The sequence below is a fragment of the Protopterus annectens genome, chromosome 5.part0 (genome assembly GCF_019279795.1).
Source record: "Protopterus annectens isolate FY-2018-M chromosome 5.part0, PAN1.0, whole genome shotgun sequence".
Taxonomy (NCBI): Eukaryota; Metazoa; Chordata; order Ceratodontiformes; family Protopteridae; genus Protopterus; species Protopterus annectens.
The window spans coordinates 1,454,418,600-1,454,443,142 of record NC_056735.1 but is presented as its reverse complement, the minus strand read 5'-3'; the positions used below and the strand labels follow the sequence as shown (position 1 = coordinate 1,454,443,142).

At 38.5% G+C, this 24,543-nt stretch overlaps 1 protein-coding gene across 1 annotated transcript in view; it reads left to right on the top strand.

Annotated features, from left to right (window-relative positions):
• COL4A2 (collagen type IV alpha 2 chain) overlaps positions 1-24,543 on the top strand; it is a 1,470,466-nt gene that overhangs the window by 881,429 nt on the left and 564,494 nt on the right. The gene's annotated exons all lie outside the window — the stretch shown is intronic.

Here is a 24,543-nt window from a genome sequence, read left to right as displayed (position 1 = left end):
AAGAAAAAAAGTATTTTTAAACCCCCCCCCCACTCCACAGGGTTTTGCATACCTTTGAAAGGGCTTGTGAAAGGGACCGCTACACTCTACATAGTGGAAAATTAAGGAGTCTCTACAAATTGACTAATGAGGAACATTGTTTTTTGGAGGATTTATCATGATACATCCATTAGGGTCCACTTATTCCAACTGCATTTGGTATCCCCAAAGTTCACAAGAATGTGGTGGATCCACCATATAGGCTAACAGTGGCAGCACAAACATTAAAAATATATCCCTTAGCTATATATATAGACAGGAAAAGAAAGAAAAGCCTTTACTGAACCACTACCCACACATTTTACGTGACTCTTGGGACTTTTTAGCCAAACTAGATGTAAATTCTTGTATTGAGCGAACATGTTTTTTATCTCTGGATGTAGTAGACCTTTTCTTGTGTATCCCTCACCAAAAAGGGATTAGAATATTTTGAAGAAATCCTCTTAGAAAGCAATATGTTTGATGTCAAAGGAGTTCATTTTTGGGTTTATTTATTGGAGTTAGTGTTCACCAATAACTTTTTGTACTTTGAGGGGTAATATTTTAAAAAAAATAGTGGGGTAGCAATGGGGGCAGTATGTGCCCTCATTTTTGCTAACATTATTATGTTATGTTGGGAGAAAAAAAAATTATTTTTAATTCTAGATTTGTCCCACTTTGGTCCTTTTACCCAGTATTTTTGAACAATCTCTTTTTTATATGGAAGGGTGACTCTTCAGAAATAGAGGTATTTTTGAGTTATTTAGCAGGCATGACTACATTCTTAATTTTACACAAAATAGGAATGTACATAACATACACTTTCTGGATATTTGACTTAAAATAGAAAATGAAAATTTAGTGTCCAGTATATATAAGGGCGGCCACGGTGGTGCAGTGGTTAGCGTTATCGCCTCACAGCAAGAGGTTCTCCAGTTTGATTCTCGGCTGGGGTGCCTTCTGTATGGAGTCTGCATGTCCTCCCTGTGGTCGTGTGGGTTTCCTCCGGGTGCTCCGGTTTCCTCCCACATCCCAAAGACATGCAGTAGGTGGATTGGACATTCTAAATTGGCCCTAGATGTGAGTGTGTGCGTGTGTGTGCCTTCTGTGGAAGGTTGGACGCTGGGCTGGCAACTGAACACCATAAAGCTCCACTGCCAATCATGAGTGGACAGATGATCTGCTGTGGTGACCCCTAACTGGGAAAAGACGAAAGAAGAAGAAGTGTCCAGTATGTATAGAAAGGAGATGTTTTCAAATGGTTACATCCATTGTGAAAGTGGACACCCTATATATTGTAAGAAAAATTTAGTGAAAAGACAATTCATTCGGGCAACCAGAATAAACAAAGTTGAAGTTCTTTTTTGGGAAGAACTAAATAATATGACTTCTATGTTCCTGGACAGGGGATACCCATTGGAGATGTTGAACCCACTAAGGAAGGAAGTGGGGGAGAACAGGGAGACGAAGTTTCCATGTATTCTGAGTAAACCAGATTTGTTATTGAACCTAGGTTCAAACAGATATGAGTTCTAAAAATTTTCAAAATGCCATGGTTATTAAATATAATGGTTTGAGCCAAAGTGTAAGAAATATTGTTTCCCAGAATTGGGCAATTTTGAAAATGGATGAGGAACTTTACCAACATCTATGCAGTAAACCTACCTTTATAGAAAAGGTACACAGAAACATCAAAGAAATGTTAGAGAAAGGTCAGCAGGTCACAAGGAAATGGACTATTAAATGTGGAAGATATAAATACTGTCAGTATATTATTGACAAAGAGAATGTCACCCTGAATAATGTTTTTCGAACAAGTATTACTTTTAAAAAAGGTGACGGTAATATAGGGGGTTGGGTTATTTGGCTCTTTGTAACTTATGTTATTCATTTTATGTAGGGAAAACAGAGAGAAAACTGTCCAAAAGAGTTTATGAACATCTATATGACATAAGAAGGGCTAATCAAAAGAATGAACTATTTAGACATTCTCGTACATGCATGGATTTTTAAAAAATTGTTTTTGGTATTCTTGAAATAGTTCCAAAGGATGCCAGAGGAGGAGCTTGGGAAAATAAGATTGAATACAAGGAACTCCTCTGGCATCTTACACTGGATGCTATGCAAAAACCTGGGCTGAATGAATACATTTAAATTAATTCTGTATTAAAAATGAGAACAGCTAAACTGTAATGTTTTATTATACTCTTGTCATATTCATATTTCAAAAGGTTTTAGAACTCTGTTTTTTGGTTATTTTGGTCTGTTGTTATTTATGGGGTATATAACAATTTTTGTTTTGTTTCTACTTGTAAAAAATTACACGTATTTAGAAGGATTTTTAATTATACTTGCTGCCTTAAGATGGTAGGGTGTTTGATTGAATAACTGGATTATTGGTACACCATAAGAGGTATATAAGGAGGATTTGTAATGTGTTTTAATAGTTCTGATGAAGTCCAAGTGGATGGACAAAATCCCTTAACTCCTGCTTTTTATTTTTTAATAAACTGTGTGTAATTTAGCCCTGAGTTGTGGACACCATGGAGTTTTTGTGGATGGTTATTATACAAACTGGACTGCTGTGGAGTAAAGATACCCAATTGAGAAGATGGGCTCTGCAGTTTATAGTATAAATACCATCTCATGTCTCCCCTGAAAAGAGGTCACTAGACTATTGGGACTAACCCAGTCAACAACTGATAAATAAATATATAAATAAAATTCTACATGGTTAGTTAGAATACTGGACACCTGGGCCCATAGTGAGAACGCAGAGAGAGATGGTACAGAGGATGACACTGAACTACTTAAAATCAAAAGAATTGATAAATAAATATATAAATAAAATTCTACATGGTTAGTTAGAATACTGGACACCTGGGCCCATAGTGAGAATGCAGAGAGAGATGGTACAGAGGATGACACTGAACTACTTAAAATCAAAAGAATGTCAGACCTTTTTGTTCATAGATTCACAGGTAAGTGTTAAGCAATCAGGCTATAGGCTATTACAAACCTAGCCAAAAACCCATGTTCAAAAGTCCCTCCAGCCTCAAGGTGGACAGCACAACACAGACCAGGGGAAAATGTCAGGCTGCCCATCCAATTATCTTAGTTTATCTTGAAGGTGTCAAGGGTGCTAGTCTGACTGACGTGCTGGAAGTTTGTTCCAGAGATAGAAGCTAGTTTGGGATATAAATCTAGCATGCCAGCTTGTCTTGAACTATACTACACTTTTTACTTTTAATTTGAGATCATAGGCTTTGAACCAGTTGCTAGCATGGCATAACCCAAGTAGGATCAATTGTGAGTCAGTGGAAGAGCAAATAAAAACACCCAATTTACAGTCATCTGCTAAATTAAATAACCATAGACCAGATGTGTTGGCCTGAAGATCTGAAAAATAGAAGCCAAATAAAAAAGGAGCCACCACTAATCCCTGTAGTACACCAGTGGTAACTTTTATTTATTTATTTTTTTGTTTGAGAAATGGTACCTGAGCCCTAACCACATAGGCTCTGTCAGGCAACCAGGAAGATATCCATTGCACAAAATAAGTGTTTATATCCAGATTTATATGTTTGTCAATAATGTCTACATGCAGAATAGTATCAAAGGCCATGGCCGTGGCCAGGTCCAGATGTCCTAAATGTACTGAATAACCACTATCATCTACTTTATTTACTTTTTCGGAGAAGTTAATGAGATAAATTGGCATGAATTTATTTTGACAAAGTCAAATTGATGAGGATCCAGGATTAAGAGAGTTTCAATGTCCAGACTGATGCCTGAAATTATATGTTCCATAGCTTTATGTATGAGGCTAGTGAAGCTAATGGGTTTATAATTACCAGCTTCAAGGCCACTGTCAGTTTTTTAGCATCTATAGTGATGAGATCTGTGGAATAACCATACTGTGTCTCTTTGGAGACTATATTAGGTGATCGATGGAAAAATGAAACATGCAAATGTGAGATTTTTTTTTATTTATATCTTGGAGATATACATAGCTAGAATATACATATATTGCAGCAAGCAATTATGCCATCTGAGTGCAGAGGACTGGAGGTCAGAGAACTGTCTACTGTCACTTTTAGGAGTATGTTTTAGATGAAGGATGATTTACTACAGTTAGCTGTGCAGGGTTTTTTATGTGAGATAAAGTGGAGTATGAGGTAGGTTGCTGTGTAATTTAGCAGTGAACATACTTGGCTTATCATATATGTTGCATATTTAGTAGATTTTTTAATAGAAACATTATGTGGAGCTGTAAAACATTGGACTGGAAAAGGAAATACTAGTTTAACCTAAGTGCATGAATGTGTGGCCTTGCCATATCTTAAAGTAAAGTGTATGATTAGATTACATAATATGTTCATCAGATTTACATATGAGGCTAGTGGGGTTAATGGGTTTATAATTACCAGCTGCAAGGTCATTGCCACTTTTTAGCTATGGACCTACCGTATAGTGTTTCTTTGGAGTCTATATTAGATAATGGATGGAAAACTGCAGTAGGCAGATTCAAATTGTTTGCAATCGATAGCTGGCAAGGTGGATGTCTTATAAACTAATAGAGGAATTAGAAATTGTTTCTTATTTAGAAAGGTAGGATAACGTTAGTAGGAGAGATATGACTGATGCATTAACAAGCAGATACTCAAACTGGACATTGGAAAGCACTTTTTCATTAAAAGGGTAGAAGGTAAGTATTTCAGAATGACAGTTTGTAATAATACAAGGGACCTTAAAACAGTTAAGTTGTAGAAGATAAAGGAGTGAAGAAGGGAACAGAACATTGATTGCAATAATGTATTTCATTTTGCAGTCATATGCATGCATTGTCCTTGAATAAGTCATATCTAAACACAAAAAACAACTGGAAGCACTTGGAAGTTGACCACCAAAAAATGAACAAAGTGCTTTAAGCCAAAGAAAACTGTAGAACCACAAATCCACTTCGAATCTTTTAATGAACCAACTCCACAGACCATACACATAAGTCATATCTAAGACAATTCAAATAGTATCAAGTAGCTGACCCTTACTTTTACACAGAGCCTGACTCTACTCTATGTGACTGTGATGAATGGCCACAGTAATGCGTTTCAACTTGTTGCTATCAGATGCATCTACTACCTTTCAAGCCATATTAGTGATCATTCAGAAGTGATCACATAACTGCCCTGTACTTAAAATTATGTTCTGCCTCACCCCTAAGCCAGAATATATCTAGTGTGTATCCCTCAGATGTTAGACTGTGATGAATGTGAAAGACGTAAGGACCACTGCAACTTAACTTTGTGACTTGCTGCTGTCAGAGGTATATACTGTCATCTAATAAGCCATATCAATCATCATTCAAGTAATCAAGTAACTGCCAAAACTGCTATCTTCTGTGCACATCTCTGATGTCTGACTGTGATAAACATGAAAGAAATAATAACCGTAATAATGTATGTCAACTTGATTCCCTCAGACATTTAACACTGACCCCTTTCACCAACAAGCCACATCAGATTGTTTTTCATTTTGAAAGCATTACAGCATGGAATTAAGTCATCCTTTTATTTTTATTTTTTACTTCTCTAAGGGGTCATAAGTTGCACAATTATGAAAAGGTGTACTTAAAATTACTTTCTTGGGACCACAAGAAAAAAAAAACACAGGTTAGATGCTGTGGTATAGAACAACAATAACAAGGGTTCAATGACAGCTATCAAACACAGAAGAATCTTTCCATCCATTTACAACTCTTTTCTCCCAGTTTTGCACACGGGGTGGAGGTGTCAGATCAGCAGTGACAGTCATCTAGAGACAAGGATCACACTGTTGCTTGGCTAGTCCTGCTTTGGCCTTTATTCTTTACCACACACTCACATGCACGCTTATACCTATGGCCAATTTAGAGTGCCCAGTCCACCTATTGCATGTCTTTAGAATGTGGGAGGAAACTGGAGCACCTAGAGGTAACCCATGCAAATACAGGGAGGCTATACAGAATCTGTACAGAAGGCACCCCACATGAGAATCGAACCAGGCAATCTCTTGCTGTAAGGTGACAATACTATCTGCTATTCCACAGTTCCGCCCGATCAAATATCGAAGAATATTTACATTGAACATGAATGCTATACTCCATTATTAAAGAAGAACAATTTTAATACTGTCCAGCAGGATCAGCAGACAGCAATGGATTTCTTCAAGCCAGAAAGAGCCAGCAACTGGCAACTGTCATACAGGATAGTTTTAAAATTGCAACCCAGCAGCAGTATAGGAAACAACATGGAGCAATCCAGTGTTCATAAGCAATAACAGAGTAAATTACATAAGTAATAGCACTACCAGCCTATACAGCATGATGCATTTCTATGACATTGTTGGTACGCAAAACTTATTTTATAAGCCTACTGCTATTGTCACTGAATGGTTGATGCAATCACAATCTCCATCACTCCTTCTCAATGTGACTTAATTGCTGGAGCTTCAAGACCAATCCGTGTAGTCAGGCCACCTCAGGATTGAAGTCCAGCTGCATAGGAGAACCAGGAAACTGATTTGATTTCTGATGACTTTGCCACCATCCTGTGAAGAAATGTATATAGATTATTATAGTTTCATCTTTGATGTTGATCAATAGACTTGGGTGAAATAAAAGCTAAACAATTCAGTATGGATGGAAATTTCCAGTAGAGGTTAACTAATCAGGAGAGTAAGGGATGATGAATACAATAGAAAATTAGTCAAGATGTTAGTCGTCCCCCCCCCATTACCACCAAAGTATTGCTAAACTAGTGCATGTAATAAACTTCCACCTTTTTACACTGACATTCCCAACCTTCAAAGCATAATTAATTTGTTCCCTAAGGGTGGGGGGGGTGGGGGCAGAAAAATGCTGTCACATACCACCTTATGACCCTACTTCTTTCCACCTATGAAAACAATGAAGAATTTTGTAAGGAATTCTCTGCCAGATGCATCATGGGTTTAATGCCAGTCATATAGATGTCACACATTTCTTGTCAATTACAGGAAGTCAACTGGACTATTTTAAACAAAAGTATTAACCAAAATAACAATGATGATTAAAACAAAATACAGTTAAAAATCCAGCATTATATTAAAGTGAAACAAAGTTTCAGATGTCTTGCATGTTTTTCACATAAGCACAATAACTATATTTAAATTGAGGTAGCACACCTATTTAAATAACTTCATAAGCAGTAACACAAAATCACATGGCTTTAATTTACATATTCCCTCGGTCAACTAAGAGTAGCTTTAATAACATTTAAACTCCACAGAATCAAATAATTTAATTAGTCATCTGGTTTCTAATGTTAACAATTCATTACAATTATTGCATACTAGTAGATATTTCCTCATTGTATTCAGAATATGAAACGTTAAGATCATTTGATGGTGTGCTTCCTGAAACACTTTCCCTACTATTAACATTTTTTTCTGTTAAAATGCAAGCTTCAGATAGTCCTAAAATGAGGGGTATGTTTGTGAAAACGGAGAAGCATCTCATCAAATTATGCAAGTTGTTTTGGTAGAAGTAACTTTCACAGTTATTTTTCAGTCAGATGTATTCCCCATTTGGTAGGAATTTTAAAACAACCTACTTACAGCAGTGACAGTAATGGATTTCTTAAACAGTGCCAACAGATTAATCTCAATACCAATTTTCAATATATGAGACCTATTTCATCATGCTCTGAGAGAGGAATAAAACAGTTAAACTGACTATTACTGATCATAAAGAAAGGCATGCAGTATAATAATAACAGTCATTTGCTTAGATTTAAAAGGTTGTTGCATAAAAATGTGAAATATTAAAAAGAGATATTTAGATATTAAGATGTTTAACAGAGATTAATAAGATTTTGCTAATGAGTGCATGTTTGTATTATCCTCATTCTGAATCAAATGACAAAGAGACATGATAAAAAGAAAGTCGAATTTAGTGATAGTGCGACTTACAGGCTGGTTCATTTTAAATGTATGGGCTGTTTAGATGTAAAGAAGATACCCAAAAATGTGTTTATTCTTAAAAGTATTGCATTGTATTTTAAATTTAGCATCTCTGGCTTCAGAACTTTCAGATTATTTTTAATTATTTCATTGATGGTCCAGAACAATGGGGCGGCCACGGTGGTGCAGTGGTTCGCATTGCTGCCTCACAGCAAGAGGTTCTCCGGTTCGATCCTCGGCTGGGGTGCCTTCTGTGCGGAGTCTGCATGTCCTCCCTGTGGTCGCGTGGGTTTCCTCCGGGTGCTCCGGTTTCCTCCCACATCCCAAAGACATGCTGCAGGTGGATTGGACACTCTAAATTGGCCCTAGGTGTGCGTGTGAGTGTGCCTTCTGTGGAAGGTTGGGCGCCGGGCTGGCAACTCGACACCGTAAAACTCCACTGCCATTCAATGTGCAGACAAGGTGATCCGCTGTGGCGACCCCTAACCGGGAAAAAGCCGAAAGAAGAAGAAGAAGAAGATTGATGGTCCAGAACAATATGACAGTCATCCATTCCCTATGTCTCTATTAATATGGTTAAGTATATTAGAATTACCAGGAAAACAAATTATACAGGGTGTTCATAATAACTACTTTCCAGACTAAATATAGCTGCAGTGAAGTCCTGCAGGTACAAGTTTAGTTCTCCTTCTATTCCTCCATTTTATTTATAACCTGCCCAGTACTTAATAATGTTATTCATGTTGACCATTTAGTTATGAACCAAAAGGTTTCCTCACTTGAGGGTTATCCATATCGATGGACAGCTTAACATCCACTTGTGATTTGTTTGAAAATTGGAAACTACACATCAGTTTCATCAGTGAAATGAGTGTTGTTTGGTTGCAGCTCCAAAATGAAATAACTACTGCAGAATTGGTCATTCTGTTCTAGAACTATAACGTGGTACGCCATCAAAACACATTGCTTACTTTACTTGTTTGGGGTATTACTGCAGCATGATTTCCTCTTCTGTATTGTCATTGCTTTTATAAAAAGTGATAAATATTTTTTAATATGTGTCTTATTTCCTCAGACCACAGACTAGGCAATGTAGAGGTAGTTGTATTACAAACCCAGTATGAACACTGCTCCCTCATTTTTGCACACGCTACAACAGACAACATAATTTTTCTTGAAAAAGTGATAAATAAGGAGGTCTGTTGTCCATGTATAGGTTCATAGGTAGGTACTAGGCTATCTACCAGAAGGCATTTATAAGTCTAGCCAGAATGTGTTGGCTGTGCCTCTGTCCAGCAGAGCCACTGAAGTGATCCCCGGGGTAAACTTTCTGTTTCCCATCCACTCGTCAAGGTTTCTCTTGAAGAGTGCTAGTGAGGAGCTCTGCCTAATGTAGATTGGAATCTTGTTCCAAAGCATGGGAAGTGTCTGGGACAGGGATCTATCCCTCCAGCATGTCCTATTTATTGTTGTGGTGAGGTTTAGATCCCTAGAGCGTGTGGCTCGAGGGGATAAGGTTTTCCTTTAGGTGGAGCATGTCCATCAATTCTGGGTTGGACATGGCCTTATATGTCAGGCAGAGATCACCTCTGAGCAGGTGGTATGCAACCGAGTGCAGCTAGAGTTTCTTCAGTCGAGTTGCATAGGGCATCTGTTTCAGGCCAGTGATCTTCTTGGTGAGGTACTTCTGTGGTCTTTCCAGTTGTTGCAGGTGTCTTGTAAGGGGCATTGTACTCTATGATGGGTCTGATGGGTGATGAGTAGAGGGGCACAATGACCTCTTTTGATCTGGATGCAAACCCTTTTGTGATTAGGTGGGCCACATAGAAGGATTTTCTTACCACTTTGGCAATGTGATTATCAAAGGAGAGATTACTATCTACTTGGGTACCAGATCCCTTATTACATTTTCCATATTTATGGGAGTACCACCTATGTGGTAGTTTGTGGGTACTTTGTTATTTCCAAAGGGAATAACTATGCACTTTTTGGCATTTAGCTTGAGGCCATGATTTTGACACCAGGTATCCGTCTGAGTGAGACCCTTTTGGAGGATGTCTCTGTCAGCTGGTTAGTCAATTATAGCCCCTAGTTTGCAGTCGTCTGCGAACTTGGTCAGCCATGGTCCTCCTGTGCTTGTCTGTACCTCTGAAAAGTATATGCCGAACAGGAGGGGTCCTAGGACTGAGCCCTGGGGAATGCCACTTGTAAGCGGTTTAGAGTCAGACCAACTCCCGCAACTCTCACCATGTGGGTTCTGTCCATGAAACAACAAAAAAGAAGCCAGCACTCCAATCCTCCAGTGTAGGCTTCTGGCAATAAAGTTTATTATTCCATGAAGACTAGATAAAAAAGTAACCCAATGGGGTCATACCGGTTTCAGCAAAGCCTTCTTCAGTAACCACACCACAAAAAACAGTATGAAAAAATGTTAACACATACATTTATACTCAATGTAGCTTTGCCCTCTAGTGGATAAAAATATGTTACATAACTAAATAACAAAAATTAATGTATGACAAAATTACTAAATATCACAAAATATCTGTATGTACAAGAATCCAATGGAAAATGCATAAATGATAATCCATTTCAAAATAATTCAAAATTGGTCAATCAACCCAGGTAAAAATAGAGCTCCCAATTTAACAATCCACATTTTTTCTTTATTTGTAAGTAACTCATGTAATGCATAAACCTCATTACTCTTAAACCTAATACGGTCAATGACCATGAAGCTAAAGATCCCTGTGGGATGTTTGAGTGTATGTTTATATAAGGAAATCAAAACTTTTTTATTTCTGATGTCACTTAAATGTTCACCGACCCTTAATTTAAAGGGTAGGGAAGTCTGTCCCACATAAAATGCCCAACAGCTGCATTGGGCTAAATAAATAACCTAACTGGTGCTGCAGTTGGCAAAAAAAGAAACATTATAAGCATAAGGTGTGTTGTGAGAAGTGAAACTGTCTGACTTGAGCATCCTCGGACAGTATAAGCAATGCCCACATGGATGACAACCAACCAAACGTTGCCCCAGTTACTGTTGTTTGAACAGGGGGATTAGAAGGATAATCGAGCACCCTTTTGTAATGACTAAATAGCAATCCCAATGACCACCCCTTTTGAAAAAAATAAGAACTGATCCTTAATGTTGTTATTCAGTGTATCTGACTGTAACATATACCAATATCTTTGAATGATATTCATGAAGCTCCTAGTGTTTCTGCCATATGTAGTGACCAATCTAAGCTCCTGAGATTGGTCTGTAGACTTAGGGTGATATGAAAGCAACTGTATCCTATCTTGTTGATTTGCAACACCAACCAACAGTCATCAAGATATCTCCTCCAAATGTCCAATTCATTCATAAAGATATTATGATTAATATCATAAATCAATTGTTCCTCCATGTAAGCCATGAACAGGTCCGCCTATATAGGGGCAAAAGCAGTGCCTTGGATCTGCCAGAAGCATTTGTCTTTAAAATAAAAGACATTATGGGTAAGTACCAATTCAGCCATATAAAGCAGAAGAGTGTTAAATCCTGGTTTGTACATATTCACCGGATCAAGTCAATATTGCAAAGCAGTAAGTCCTGGTAAGATCATATGGCAGAAACACTAGGAGCTTCATGAATATCATTCAAAGACATTGGTATTTATTACAGTCAGGTAACACATTGAATAACTAAACCAAAAAACAAAAATCCACTGTATGGAGCTATATTCCCTCTGAAAGAATTTCAGAACCAGTTAATAAAAACGAAAAAAGTCTTTATTACCAAAGTACACTCCAAGTATAAGCACTTTCGACTGCCGACATGCAGACTTTATCAAATACAGTCTAATTCATTAAGCACCTTTATATGCCCTTTGTAATTAGGCAAATAATTAATTTTTAAAGTGAAATTACACTAATATACAATTCAAATAACATGCTTGCAAAATTTAAAGAATGTGATATTGTCTCATAAGACCTCCGCTCTGGCAACTAAAATGGGCTTTATGGAAGCTAATTCATTAATCCCAGGTGATTCACATGCATTTAAATGCAATTGCCATCGCAGTTCACATTCCCCTATTTTATTGTGCCAATTACCCCCTCTGGCATTTTTCTCCACTATTTCTAAAATCGCAAATCTATATGCAGTAAATGAGGGGCAAATTAATGTGTGTTTATACAAAGCGTTATTAACATTGGCAGTTCTTATAGCATACAGGTGTTCATATATCCTTCTTCTAAGAACCCTCTCAGTTTTCCCGATGTAAAATCCATTACATCCTTCACATATGCCAATGCACACCAACCCTTTGCTTCCACAATTACCCACTGCTAATCTAATCTCTTTCAGTGGTTCACCTATCTTTACTACTTGATCTCTCAGTATGTAGACAAATTGTGCACACATGCCACATGGTCTCGTACTTTTTTCCGACACCTTTTTTAAGGGGTGTTCCAAGAGGTATTTGATGTTGTTACCCATCTTATGGGTAAATGTTGGATGAGACCCTAACTTCTCCAAAAGTTCATTATTAATAAATACCCAGAACTGTCCAGTTTTTCTCTAAAATCTTCCTAACTTTTTAACAAAATGGGCCAAATTGTGTCACCATAGAGTGTCTGAAGTTCATTAGAATTGTACTGTCTTGAAGAACATTCTCATGTCTGTTCCCAGTATGTGTCAAGAAGTGGATATCCGAAGTACCCAGTAGGGGGATAAACTTAATACCCCATCCTTCAAGTATGTCCAAACCCAATTCATGGGTTAGTGATTCTGAGTACCCCCATGCCTTAAACATCTCAACAAGGTTTCCCAATTCCCAATTCCACTTTGAAATAGTTAAAAGTGGAACACATTCTTGCTCCCCTTATCATCTGCCCTCTAACAAGGTTCCTTTTAATATGTAAGGGTGTCGACTGTTGAACCTCAGGAAACAGTTAGAGTAAGTAGGTTTACGGAATACCTTGGAAGTAAATCTGTTGAGCTGGAGATCTCTATTAATGGTTACATCTAAATAATCAATAACCATGTTATCAAAAACATGAGTAAATTTAAAATAAGGACATGTACTGTTCATGTAATCCACAAACTGATTCATATATTATCCATCTCTTTTCCAAGCAATAAAAATATCCTCCAAATATCGGACATAAATAACCCATTGTTTAGAGAATTCAGAAGTGAGAACATATCTGTGTTCCCACATTGCCATCACTAAATTTGCATAAATGAGGGCACAACTAGCCCCCATAGCAACTCCTTGCACTTGTTTGTAATATTCATTCTCAAAAGATATAAAGTTATTCACCAATATTTGTTCCATCAATTCTGTCACAAAATTGATCATAGTGTTACTCAAATTAGAATGCTGTATTAATTAAACAATTCTAGGCCAACGTCGTGAGGAACTGAACCAAAAAGGTCCACCACACCCATTGTGGAAAAACCTTTTGTCAGTTCAAAGTGTTCCTCCTTGATTCTAGTCAAAAAATCCCAGGAATCTACAATCACCTGGTTGAAAGAAGGAAGGATTTTCTTTACCAAATGGTCCACAAATACCCCCATAGCGTAGGTCGAGCTGTTACGCCCGGCTACTCTTAATCTGTATGGTGGGTGATGGACGTCTTTGTGGACTTTGGGGGTTCCGAACACTGTCAGAATAGTGGGGTATTCATTCTGCAAAAAGTTGTACAATACTTCATTAATCACCCCTTGATATAAATTGTCCTCTAAAAGTAACTGTAACTTCCTATGTGCTACATGTATCTCATTTAATGAAACAGTGGTATATTTATTGGTGTCCTGCAACAAAGTGTAAGGTCATTCACATAATCAGTCTGATCTACCAAAACCACCCCACCTCCTTTATCCGGTTTCATACAATGAATAGTATCAGGTGTCCTCAAGTTTTTTAGTAGTGTCGCCTCTTCTTTGGAAATATTATAAAATCTATTTTTGTGTTTAGAATGTTCTTGAAAAATGTATTTCAAACAAATTTGTTCAAAATGTTGCAACATAGGGTGAAGTGTGGGATTGAATGTGCTCTTTTTCTTAAATTTGTTGTTAAAACCTGTTTCCGCAGTGACACCTTGAAAAAATAATTGAAAATTTAGCTTCCTAGTGTATATAGCTTCCTAGTGTATAGTTTGAGTTCAATAAGCACATTAGATATATCCGGGGTGTTAGTCGAAACAAGCTTAAATCCCCTTTCAAATAACTTGAAATGCTCTTTCCCTGTTGTCTCCGCTGTATAATTAAAGATGTTAAAACCATTGTAACTAAGCAATTTACCATCAAAATTAGAAATAATAGACTGTGAATCTTGAAAATTTGCTAGTAGTGATTCTGGTTCCTTTTGTTCCAGAATGTCTTCCTCTCCCTTGGGATCCTGCCCCTTGGACTCGGTTGATTCCCTCAAAAATTCTCTCTGTTCCTATTCTGATTGTAAATACATTATAACTACATTAAGGATCAGTGTTCCTATTCTTTTTGAAAGGGGCAGTCATTGGGATCACTATTTAGTCATTACAAAAGGGTGCTCAATTATCCTTCTAATCCCCCCGCTCAAACAACAGTAACTGGGCAACTTTTCGTGGGTTGTCATCCATGTGGGCATTGCTTATACTGTTCAAGGGTGCTCACGTCAGACAGTTTCACTTCTCACAACTCACTTCATGTTTATAATGTTTCTTTTTTTGCCAACTGCCATACCAGTTGGGTTATTTATTTAGCCCAATGCAGCTGTTGGGCATTTTATGTGGGACAGACTTCCCGACCCTTTAAATTAAGGGTCGTTGAACATTTAAGTGATATCAGAAATAAAAAAGTTTTGAGTTCCTTATATAAACATACACTCAAACATTCCACAGGGATCTAAAGCTTCATGGTCATTGACCGTATTAGGTTTAAGAGTAATGAGGTTTATGCATAACATGAGTTACTAACAAATAAAGAAAAAATGTGGATTGTTAAAATGGGAGCTCTATTTTCACCTGGTTGAATGACCAATTTTGAATCATTTTGAAATGGATTATCATTTATACATTTTCCATTGGATTCTTGTACATACAGATGTTGTTGTTGTGTCTTTTGGCTTTTCCCGGTTAGGGGTCGCCACAGCGGATGATTGGCAATAGATTTTCATGGTGCCAAGTTGCCAGCTCGACGCCCAACCTTCAACAAAGGCACGCCCATTCACACATGTCTTTCGAAATGCCACTCGAAGGACATGCAGACTCCACACAGAAGGCACTCCCCGCACACTAGCTGACAATCGAACGGGAGAACCTCTTGCTGTGAGGCAACAATGCTACCGCTGCACCACCGTGGATTTTATTCTGGTGCATACAGATATTTTGTGATATTTAGTAATTTTGTCATACGTTAATTTTTGTTATTTAGTTATGTAACATATTTTTTAACCACTAGAGGGCGATGCTACATTGAGTATAAATGTATGTGTGTTAACATTTTTTCATACTGTTTTTTGTGGTGTGGTTACTGAAGAAGGCTTTTGCCGAAACCGGTATGACCCCATTGGGTTACTTTTTTATCTAGTCTTCATGGAATAATAAACTTATTTGCCAGAAGGCTACACTGGAGGATTGGCATGTTGGCTTCTTTTTTATTGTTTCGTTGATATGGTATAGCTGTGCACCAGCCACTTGTGCAAGTATTAGTGAGTTGTTGGTATTTTCTGTCCATGAGCCAATTGGCAACCCATCTTGTGACATAGGGGTTTATGTTCAGGCTGGTGAGCTTGTCTATAATACCAGAATGGGGAATGGTGTTGAAGGCCTTTGCAAGGTCTAGGTAGACTGTGTGTACCACCTTTCCCTTGTCTATAGCCTTGGTAACTGTCTCAAAGAAGTCCACCAGGTTTAGGAGGCATGATCTGCCCTTAACAAAGCTGAACTGGGTAGGGTCCAGTGTTTGGAGGTTCCCAATGTCTCTGTTAATGAGTTCCATGATAATGCGCTCCATAGTCTTGCAGACCAAGCTAGTCAGACTTATAGGGCGATAGTTCCTGGGGTCTGTTGTGGCTCCAGCTTTGTGGACCAGAATACCTGTTGCTGTGCATCACTCTATGCATACGTAGTCTGTGGAGAGGCTGAGTCTGAACAATGTGTTTAAGTGAGGGGTTAATTTGTCTTTGAGCTCATGTAGGAAGCAGCCTGGGACACCATTCGGTCCCATTGATGCTGTGTTTTTGGCTTTAGAGAGGGCTATTTTAACCTGAATGTCTGTGATTTCAGGGGCTCTACATTCTTCTGGTATGGTTATGGGCCCTTTTGGGGGTGAGAGGGGGGTGAAGTTTGCACTGAACCTGTCTGCCAGGATGTTGGCAATATCAGTTGGTTCAGTGTGAACCTGTCTGCCAGGATGTTGACAATATCAGTTGGGTCAGTGTATTTTTTGCCATTCTGCACGAACTCCGAGCAGATCTGAGCATTGCTGCTTAGATTCTTGACATAGCTAAAGAATGTCTTGTGGTTATCTTTGGAGTTCTTGGCAAGTTTTCTTTCAAAACTCGCCTTGGGCGATTTTATGAGGGATCATAGTTTCTTGCTGATTATGAATAGGGATGTCTTCCCTTCTTGGGATTTTACTTTTTTCTGAACTAGTTTCCTCCTTCTATTGTATAGCTTGTTTATGGCAGGGGTCCACCAGACCAGTTTCCTTTTCTTGGAGGAGTGAGTCTTGGTTTTGCTTGGGATAGCATGATCCATGCATTCTTGTAGGTGCCCGTAGAATGCATTAGTAAAGGATTTTTGCAGGTTGGACAGCGTTATCCTTTAGCATGGGGGCTTTGAAACTTTCCACCTCCATCTTAAGTAACGTGAAGTTTGCTTTTGAAAAGCTTTTCATGGTGGTTTCCTTGTCCAGGGGTGGGGGCGGAATGTGGATATCCAAAGTGATTTGTTTATGGTCAGATCTAACCACCGAGGGGTTGACCTCCGGTGTGGAACACTGGTCGCCCATGTTGGTGATGACCAGGTCCAATATGTTGTCACCTCTGGTGGGAGTGTTGACCAGTTGTTCCAGGGCATTTGAGTTTATAAATTCTAGGAAATGTTGGGCAAGGGAGTTAGTACTTGAGTAGTTCTCCCAGTTAATGTTTGGGTAGTTGAAATCACCCAATATTAGGGTGTTTGGTAGGACCTTTATGTTACCAAGTGTTTCCAGAAATGTGGAATGGAGGTCCTGGGACATGGTGGGTGATCTGTAGCAAGCTACAATTTGAATTGCAGTTTTGCCCATTGTTAGATGCACGTGGATAATCTCTGAAGCATCGTACTGTGCCATTAACCTGGAGGTGTGGGCAGCCTTGATGAATATGGATACTCCCCCACCTTTTGTATTTCGATCAAAGTTCTGTGGCCGAAATGTATGGTATGAGTTGTAGCCTGGTAGTGCTGGGGTGCTCTCTGGAGCCTTAAACCAGGTTTCTGTTACTGCACATATATCGATTTTCTCCATACTGAGGAGTGCCTCGAGTGCTTGCATTTTTAGGTTTAGTTTAGATTTCTGGCACTGAGTAGTATTACCTTCAGATTTTTGTTACTTGTGCTATTTACGGCGGTGGGTTTGTCTTTTGAGCCTTGCCTAAAAAAGGCAATATGGGGGTGGCAAGAGCCTTGGCCAGTATTCAAAAGCCTAAGGGTGACAGGTGCAAGCCGTCCCAGGCAGACAGACACTGGATCCCCTTTGAATGACACCAGAAACTTAGCCATTTGTTGAAATTGATAATTTTTTCATTATACCATGGTATTATTCTTGGTGAGGGCAGGATGCTACTCAGGGTCAGGGTCATACCGGCCTGGGCTACGTGATCAGAGAGCTCTTCTATGTCTTTTTTCACGTAGTCCAGGGAGGTATGGCTCAGGTCATTCACACCAACATGGACAATGACAGAGTCGTATATGTACTTGTTCTGGAGTGACCTGAGTGCTTGTGCTATGTAGCGTATCCTGGCACCCGACAAGCAGCTAACAGTAACCTTCTCCTTATTCAGCCTAGTGAGTGGGACGTCAGTATGCCTGGCTATAGAGTCACCTATTACTAGTATGTTGGGTATGTTATTTTGCGTTGAGGGCTGTGATTGCGTGGCACACTGGTTTTGTGAAGTATGTGTTTCATGATTTGTGTTGTGGGGTGGAGGTTGCATGGATATCTGCTTTGGATGGCTCTGTTGCTTTTGCAGATTTTTATTTAGAGCCTCTGAGTATGTTTTCGTGTATTTATATGTGTTATTTACTGGTGCTAGTTTAATGGGTCTATGTGAGACAGGTGGTGTGATGCCAGTATTTCTCTTCTCCTCTTGACTGTTTGATCCAGTCTTGGGTTGAGATAGCTTAGCTTCCAGTTTGGTTGTATAATTGTATCTCTCGCGTGTATTAGTGTTTGGTGGTAGGAGGAGAGGGTTGTCTATGTACATAAGGCAGTTGTTACATTGCCTCAAAATGCCCAGATTCACCAGTTGGACTGGCGAGTACACCTGAAACTGCCCTTTGGACATGCCTGGATAGGTACAGTAAACTGTTTTACTGAGTGGCTGGTAAGGTCGAATAGAGAGCCTTGTCCTTCTGTAGTGCTAGGGTTTATAAGTGCTTGCTATGAGTTTTGAGCAAGTGCCGGGCTGAGAAATGAATGGTTTGAGTGCTTAAGTTGAAAGTTTGTCTAGTTCCAAGGGAAAAATTGAAGAAGAGACTTTGTGGAGCCGGGAATACCCTAGCTAACTGGCACTGCCCGGCGTGCAAAACCAGGCAAATGCGTTTTTTGTAGCAGGGAAATGAAAGCGATAGAAATTAGCCCAAAATGGCCAATAAACTACTACTTTCTGACCTGAAACCACTCCTCCAGGGACAGATAGGCTGCTCAAAGCTCCCTTCTCTGACAGGTGAACAGAGAAACTTCCTTCTATCCAAGTAAGGTATAAGCAAACACAGAGATCTGTAATACAGCCCTGAATTCAGCACTAACCTGAAAACTGGACTATATTAGCCTAGAAATGCAGGAAACAAGTATATATATTTTTTTTTTCAGGAAAAATAAGCAGATACAATCAAAAAAACACTTTAAATGCGCATAAAAAGATGTTTATTGTTATATATCTCAGTTCAGAGTTGTAGTCAATGCCCCTAGTAATAAAGTAGGAAGAAACACAAATACAGTAAAAGCAGATGAATAAAGTGCAAGTTTATATATATATATATATATATATATATATATATATATATATATATAAAACAATAGAAAATGAACAATCTGATTTAAACAAGTTACCCAATTAACCAGAAAAAAATTAAAAACTGAGCCCTGTTCTAGCAGTCTTCAATCAGACAAGTTTTAACTGCACACTCCCGCTGCTAGGGTGCAGGGGAACCTTCTCCAAAAAAGATGGCCTGGATCAGTGCTCAAGTTATACAAACAAAGCTAGATTCAGCAGGCCTGAATCTGGTCCTATGCTACAGCAACAAGCTGCACCAATTTCAGAAAGAAACAATTCGAATAAGCAGGCACAATAAGCCTGTTACCAGAAATTCCCAGCTCAGAAGGGCAGAATCCAGCCTCTCCTCCCACAAGAGTGCAGACCACAAACCTTCTTAATGTAGAATAACTGGGCTGAAGCCCAAGTGCTTAAACCAGAACTAATACACTTTTAGAATAGCAGACACTGAGCTTTCAATCAGCAATTCCCAGCTTAGAAGGATGTAAGCTACCTGTCCTGCCACAACAGTGCAGACCACAAACCTTCTTAATGTAAAACAACTGGTATGAAGCCCAAGTGCTTAAACCAAAAGACTTAGAATAACAGTTACAATTTAATCAGGCTACTACCAAGCAGCAATAAGTGCAGCAGAATAAATAAAATTGAGTACTTTTAAGAAGAGGCAAAAGCAAAATAAAGAAGGAGGAAACACAAATACAGTAAAAGCACATTAATTTTTTTTTTTTTTTGTTAGTAAAGTGCAAGGAGAGAGGAAGGAAGAACCTAAGTGGGTTGGCCTTCTCAATTCTTCTCTCTGTATTATGTAGAGTGAACACTAGACTCAGAATATGATTTCACTGTATTCGGTTAAGTGAGCAAATGAGATGGACTCAGGAGGAGTGTTCAAATACAGACTTATAGGAGGGGTGCCACCAACACTAACACCAAAACAAGAACAGGGAGTAGGTGGGGATAAACAAGAAGAAGAATAAGTACAGTTGTACAGATTACAGAGAGATTAAATCAAAATACAGTCAAAAAATGAAAATAAACACTTATCTTTTCTCAGTATCACAGCTGGCAGTAGGTCACACTCTCTGCAGCAGCCTGAGCAACATGTATATGTTTTAAATTATTATTAACATGGACTTTGTAAAAAGTCAGGACACGTATCTATTACTGAAAGAGACTAACATATGTACAGGTTAAGGCTTAAGCCAGCTTGCAAATCTTGCACTTGTTCAGTTTTCCTGTTTTGCTGGGATCTTACATTAGGATGGATATTTTTTATGTATTAAATTTGTTAATTAGGTAAGTGAACTGGTACTGATGAGTGGGCCATTTCAGCTGCGACCCACGCCATCAGGCAAATGATAAACACAGTAAACATGGAGTTACATTTAGCGAGTGTTAAGCATGAGCATTGAACATACTTGATTAGTATTATCGCATTAGGCTACAGTGTACCTTTTGCTTTCCCTTTGATTGTTCAATCATAATAGATTTACACAGGTATTCAGGATCATGCTTGTTTATAAATGTGCTTATTGATGTACTTGTAGTAGGAAACTACTAAAATGAACTGGTTTTGAACTCAACTGCAGCAACAAATGCTTTACAAGAGTCAGAATTCCTAAAGTATCAGGATTCCTTGGAAATAAGTTTACTAACCCTGAGAAATGTTCAACAAAATACAGAAAAATGTGCACAACGTAAGAGAACAACAAAGAAAAACTTTGAAAAACTTAGAAATATCTTGGCAGACTCAGAACTTTGGCAAATTTAAAACAACTTTTACAGTACCAGATAAGGCTAGGAAGTATTAGAATACTGTTAAAACAACCTAACAGCAATAGAGTAACAAATGGTGTTTCTTTAACGAGTGCAGGCTGAAAAACAGTGATAACTTCAACAAAATTAATAAATGCAGCGCAGAAGTGTTAAATAGTACTGAGACAGTTAGATCAAGTGCAAAAAAATGCTTTTATCAGCTTTGTAGGTCCAGATGGTTTTAGAAGCAGTTCAAGTCTTGCAGTCACAGGCGTCCAAGTCTTGTAGTCACAGGTGTCTAAGCCAGGCACAGGGAAGCTCTGAATAAATGAACACAATCTTATAAAAATGTAATTCTTTTATACTAGCAGGATGAAAGACTTTTAAACAGTTAATTCCCTCAGGCCAATCAGATTAAATCACAATAAATTTTCCAACAGCAGTTTCCAACTTGAATACAGCTCTGCTCCCACCAGAGTGCGAAAGAACCCTCTTAATGTAAAACTAACTTGTTTTGAGCTCAGGTCCAGTAACAAATGCTTTACAACAAAAGTTAGTATTCCTGCACCATCAGGAATTATTAGAAATAAGTTCACTAACCCTGCAAAATGTTGAACAAAACGCAGAAAGAAAATGTACAACATAAGAGAACAACAGCACAGGAAATCTTTGCAAAACTTAGAAATATTTTGACAGAGTCAAGGAACTTTGGAAAACTCAACAACAATTACTTTTATGACTCTGTCATAGTACATGTTGGGGTAAATGACTTGAGATGTACTTCTCTGGACTATATGAAGAGAGACATGACTAAACTCTCAGATTCTGTGTCCCAGGCAGGTATGTCCCTAGCCCTAAGCAGCATTCTACCTTCACTCAAGATGATACCACAATATGTCAATACAAATGCACTGGAACAGCTAGTCTGTACCCCCACAAGGGGCTCAAATGTCCTAGAATTAGTACTCACCAACATGAGGGTTCACTGCACTACCCCATGTGTGTTTCCCTCTGTGGTAAGGTCAGGCCATAAATCTGTCTCATTCAAAGTAACTTTCAGACGTGACACCCCCACAGGAGCACAAAAACTGAAGGATTTCTCCAAAGCAAACTACAGTCTACTAGGTGGTATAAAAAGTTTCAAAACCCCTGCTAACACAGCAAGCAATGACTCTTATGCAGACCTCCTAAACAACTGTATGGACTTGACTGTACCTAACCAGATCAAAACCAGGTCCTTCCAAAAAACAGGCCACTCTGGTGGACCTCAAGTATAAACAGGTTATATAACAAAAGGAAGAAACTGATGTCTAAGAACAAGAAAGAACTTACTTAGCAAAAGAAGAATACCCTCCACAGCTTGAACAAGTAAATCAGATATCTTGTAAAGTCCTCTAAAGCTAGTTATAAAGCTAAATTAGCATCCCTAGCTAAGGATAATCATTAGGGATTCTTTAGCTACATACAAAATCTGAAACAGAATACCCAGCTGTGCCAAACTTATAATGGATGGTACCTCTCATACTGAATCTGAGGAAATTACCAACCTGCTAGTTGACTGATTTGGTGCAAACTTAACCCGCTATCCTCACCAGCTGTACCCAAAACCATACCAGACACTAGTCCAATACATAGTATCTCCAAAACAACAGATCACAGAGGTTTCTTAACAAGAAAATTCAGGGCCTACAAAACATGACCTACATGGAAAGACTGAAAACCCTGTCACTGTACTTAGTATCATACAGGCTGCTGAGAGGCAATTTGTGTCTGGCCTACAGAGCAGTCTTTGACCCTGCCATAATGGAAATGCTGCACATCCGGAAATCAAATGGGACAAGAGTCACTCATTCCAGGGATCTCAACCTAGCTTGTGACATTAACAGAACATGCTGGAGAGACAGATATATCTCCCAGAGATTGCTGCTCATTGGGAATAAACTCACAGTTCACATGAAGCAGAGCTCCTTAATGATCCTATTCAAGTGCAACCTAGACAATTAGATGAGAGACTGCAAATTCACCCTGGGGATGGTACCTATGTCCCTCATGGACAGGGGCAGTCGGTGCTGATCATAGACTCACTCTGAGAATAATGACCATCTAACCAAGGTCAATTAGGGAACATGGGTATAACATGACTAGGCTTATAAAGGTACTTGGGCCATTAGCCTAGTAATCTCCTATGAACCTATGAACCTATTTAAATGAGCCTCAGTAAAATTAGGAAAATCAGTCTGAATAACATATAGACACTGTTGAAATTTTTGTTGAACTGTTGAATACTTGCAATGATTAATTGTTGTATTAGATATGGATATACGAAAATATCAGTTTGCTGTACTGTATCTGTATGTTTGTTTACTCTACAGTTTACAGTCCATATTATGTCTTAAAACTGTCACTTGCAGACTTGAAATTCACATAAGAACAAAAATCAAAAAATAAATAGAAATCTTACCACACCCTGCAGGTTTACCAGACATTTGTTTCTTAATTTCCAAGTGGTTCCACTTGTGTATGTGTTGGTTACTCTTGGCAGGCTGTTTTCAAGCCGAAGTGCTAAGTGTGTTAATAAATCTGCTGCTTTGTCCATGGTCAGTTGTTTTTGATTAGTTCTATTTTGGTTTATTTTGGTGGTTTTTAGTAATATTGTTGTCTTGTACTATTTTTGAACAGGAGCACCTCACAAAGTCCCTATTGTCCAATGCTAAACCATGTGGCTGCTGTGTTTCTCTGTTTACACCGCAAAAGCATCGGTTACCTTCATATTTACTGTTCACTACTTATAGTCAAAGTAGGCATTTCCTTTTCTTGGATAAATATTCTTGACACATTTATCTCTTACTGCATTATTTTCTCTGGACAATTCTTTGCACTCATCTGACTCAGTTTAAAATTCTTGGAGCAAAAGGCTCCATGTTTACATATGGCTACTCTCCAGTCACACATGTGCTCTCACGGGTTCCTTTCAGAATGTCGAATATCCAAAACTTTGAATTTCATATGGTCGAGACCATATGATCAAAGTTTTGAAATCTCGAAATTCTGAATGGAGATCTGCATACAGCATGGAGTGGGAGATTCCCCTTTTCTTCTCTGTAGTACGATCTCAGAGTTGGTATATTTAAGTAGCGGGGGTGTGGGGGTTACGGGGGGGGGCTTGACCCCTGGAAAAATGCTGAGAAACTTGGATTTGTATTTTTTTTTGGATTCGTTTCAGAGTTTTGAGATTTCAAAACGTCGATCATATGGTGTAAACCATATGAAATTTGAAGTTTTGGAAATTCGACATTCTGAAGTGAATTCGCTCTCACACATGTATGTATACACACACACACACACACACACACACACACACACACACACACACACACACACACACACACACATATGTAATGGTGTGAATAAATGACAATTTTTACATTTCATGCATTGCCCAATTAGGTCAGCAATCTACTTGTGGCTCACAAGGAATCATGTATGTCCTTCTGGGCTGATGATTTATTATTTTTTTAGGTGTGAGGCTCATTGGTGTGTCTGTTTCCATGAAAAAAAT